Source organism: Suncus etruscus, chromosome 9 (assembly GCF_024139225.1).
Source record: "Suncus etruscus isolate mSunEtr1 chromosome 9, mSunEtr1.pri.cur, whole genome shotgun sequence".
NCBI lineage: Eukaryota > Metazoa > Chordata > Mammalia > Eulipotyphla > Soricidae > Suncus > Suncus etruscus.
This window is the reverse complement of record NC_064856.1, coordinates 84,003,632-84,007,116: the sequence shown is the minus strand read 5'-3', so window position 1 is coordinate 84,007,116 and position 3,485 is coordinate 84,003,632. Positions and strand designations below refer to the sequence as shown.

Genomic DNA, 3,485 nt, shown 5'->3' with positions numbered 1-3,485 from the left:
GGACACCGGGATTTGAACCAACCACCTTTGGTCCTGGATCAGCTGCTTGCAAGGCAAACGCCGCTATGCTATCTCTCCGGGCCCTTTTCTTTTTTTTAATATATTTTTTATTTAAGTAACATGATCATAGTTGGGTTACAGTCATAACCAGAACACCCCCCTTCACCAGTGTAACATTACCCCCTCCCCCCTTCCCATCCCCTGCCTGTATTTGAGACAGGCATTCTACTACAGTTACTTGTTTTTAAGTACACTAAGTTGTATTTTTTTTCCTTAAAGGATAAGAGTAAAAAAATATAGTAAAGGTGTGATAGTGGCAATCGCCGTTGTTTGCATAGGTCCAGAAAAATGGGGAAAATGGAAAAAAAATCCTTGACCTGATTACAAGGCCTCACCCCAGAAGTTTATTGGCATAAGACAGACATTCCAGTCCATCTAACTACAGTCATTCTCAAGGTCCCGATGAAATTTTTTCACACTTTAGCTATTATTGGTATCAGATTCTTATATTTAAATACTCTGGATTCTGTGTATTTCTTTCATCGATGTCAGGCTGATGTGGAGCATCCTCTAGTTTCAGCATACCATTAAATGCGGAGTGATCTGCCCTGCATGCAGACTGTTGCTGAGTTGTCTGGGTGTTGGGAGCACTCTTTGGAGTAAGTCAATGCCAAAGCAGTGGTAGGTCTTCCCTGGTAGAGGCAAAAGAGAAGCAAAGCCACAAGATACGGTTGGTGCATCTGGGGCCAACGAATAAAGTCCAACATTCCCCGTAACTTGGTACAAACATGAAATCTATACAGAGATATTATTCTACCAGTATTGCTTATAAAACAGATCTCAAAGGGGGCAAATCAAACAATCAAATAACAAATCCAGTGGGCAAAATTGTCACTATATATGAGGATATTCGAAAAGAGTTATAGATGTTAAAGGAATACATCTGAGATATACAAAGGAGATACACATGACCCTTTTATGTTTTAGAAATAGTCAAGAGGGAGGGGGTGTTTCCAAGACATCACTTTGGTCTGTGATTGGACAAGTGAAGAGAGCATGGCTCCAAAGGGAGGGTCTGGGGTGGGGGCTCTGACCTTCTGACCTTCTGGCTCGGGAAGGATCTCTTTCCTTCCTGGGAGCCAAGCCGGGAGGTCCTGCCAGCATGGCGTTTGGCAGCCCTCTGCCATGCCAAAGGCTGCTTTAACCAGGCCTAAGAAGAGGTGCAGGACATGGATCACCCCAGCACCCCCCTACCTTCTTCCTCCGGTACTCCAGGGCTTTGCCTGGCCACATGGCTGGGTAAGCCAATGAGGTGGGTCCCTTGGAGGAGTTTATTGGTTTTCCTAGGCTTTCCCCATTTCCCTCTCGGCTCCAAAGGGAGGGTCTGGGGGTGGGGGCTCTGACCTTCTGGCCTTCTGGCTCAGGAAGGATCTCTTTTCTTCCTGGGAGCCTAGCCGGGAGGTCCTGCCAGCATGGTGTTTGGCAGCCCTCCACCATGCCAAAGGCTGCTTTAACCAGGCCTAGGAAGGGGTGCGGGACATGGTTCACAATAGGTTCTGGCATTAGGACTTATCAGGGAAGTTTCCTTATTGAACCTGTCCATTGTGAAACTGCACGGGGGCTAGTGCCCTCACACAGAACATTATAAGAAATAAATGGATGTCGTTGTGTTTCATCTGCTTGTCATCTTTTTTTTTTTAAATATGAAATGCTTCATGAATTTGTGTGTCATCCTTGCGCAGGGGCCATGCTAATCTTCTCTGTATCGTTCCAATATATGTGCTGCCGAAGCGAGCACTAAACATTTTAAGAATTCATGTTCTGTACCCAGGGCCAAAGAGAGTGCTTCATCTTTATCTCTCTTACATAAGTGTCTTCTCTCCATAATCCTGGAGTGTGGCCTGCAGGTTCTTGTGAAGTTGCAGGGCTTCGAGTTTATCAAACCCATTTAAGTTTCTCTACGAGAAGACAGACTCTGTTCTGAGAAAAGGATTCAGTGGCCTGAAGCATGTAAAAGAGAATGCTGAGGATGATGAGAACAACTTGGGTATTGTGGATTCTGAGCAGATTCTCCAGTCTTTGGGAGGTAATTCCAGGCACTGAAGAGCCAAGCTACACCCCATCCTTGGCTCTTGCATGTAACAGGATAAAAATCACTGGGAAGGGGACTGGAGAGATAGCATGGAGGTGGGGTGTTTGCCTTGCATGCAGAAGGATTGCAGTTTGAATCCTGACATCCCATATGGTCCCTTGAGCCTGCCAGGAGTGATTTCTGAGCGTAAAGCCAGGAGTAATCCCTGCATGCTGCCGGATGTGTCCCAAAAACCAAACCAAAGAAACAGAAAAGAAAAGAAAAGAAAGAAAAACACTGAGAATCGGGGTCGGAGCTATAGCACAGTGGTGAGGCATTTGCCTTGCATGTGGCAAGCATAGAATGGACCCGGTTCGAATCCTGGCATCCCATATGGTGCCCGGAGCCTGCCAGGAATGACTTCTGAGCACAGAGCCAGGAGTAACCCCTGATAACCCCTGAGCGCCACCGGGTGTGACCCACCCCCCCAACCCAATCACTTAGGAGAACCCCTCAAATGGGGATGACGGTGCCTGATGGACTTCTAAATATGGGAAATGCTGCATGTTACATTTCTTTGAAATGAAGCATTTTCCCCACATTAAAGTCTCTTCCATACTGAACTGACTTGAGTTTCATTGGCTCAGTTTCCCAAACTAACTGAACATAGTGGAGGTAGAGACATTGGTTCTCAGAACTGATCATGTCTCAGGATCTTTTGGAGGAGCTACTGAGGGCTGGTGTTTCTTTTGGGGGTGGGGGGACCCGCTCTGGTTCTTCTGCATTGTTTCCACAAGACCTCACAATTGGGGTTTTAAGCCATTGTGACAAACGGAACTGGAGTGATGAATCCACTTTCTAAGCAGCAGCCACAGATGTGTGAGCTGGAGACCAAGGTTGGAGACAGGGACTGTGCTCTGAAGTGTGTCTCTGAGTAAAGCTAATTGGGCCCGTTGGGGGATGAACCATTGAACTTGGCCTCATTAGTGCCAGTACAAAACAGCTGAGTTAGTTCAGCTGCTGCCCAGATTCCCTTGTTGTCCTCCAGGTGGCGATGCAGATTTGTCAACCTCTTGAGAGCCAAGAAAAGCTTAGCACAGGCTGGAGTAAAAGTCTTGGTATGTTGAAGGCCCAAGGTCGATCTCTGATGCCACATGGACCCTGAACACTTCTGGAAGTGGCCCCAAACACTAAGCTAGTGGTAGCCCTTGAGAATTGAGAGGTGTGGCCCCAAACAAAACAAAACAAAATTGTATATATAAATAAAAAGAAAGGACGAAAAACAATAGCACTGAGGGGAAGCAGTAAAGTGAGGGCAGGGAGTTGGGGAAATCACTGAAAAGCAGAAGATACTGCCAGGCTTATGACTTACATAGTGGGGTGACACCTCCTGGGCTAGGTGGGTCTCATACAC

At 46.7% G+C, this 3,485-nt stretch overlaps 1 pseudogene; it reads right to left on the bottom strand.

The window, feature by feature from the left end:
• Positions 1-1,697: 1,697 nt before the first annotated feature.
• Positions 1,698-1,798, bottom strand: LOC126019833 (uncharacterized; annotated as a pseudogene).
• Positions 1,799-3,485: the final 1,687 nt, after the last annotated feature.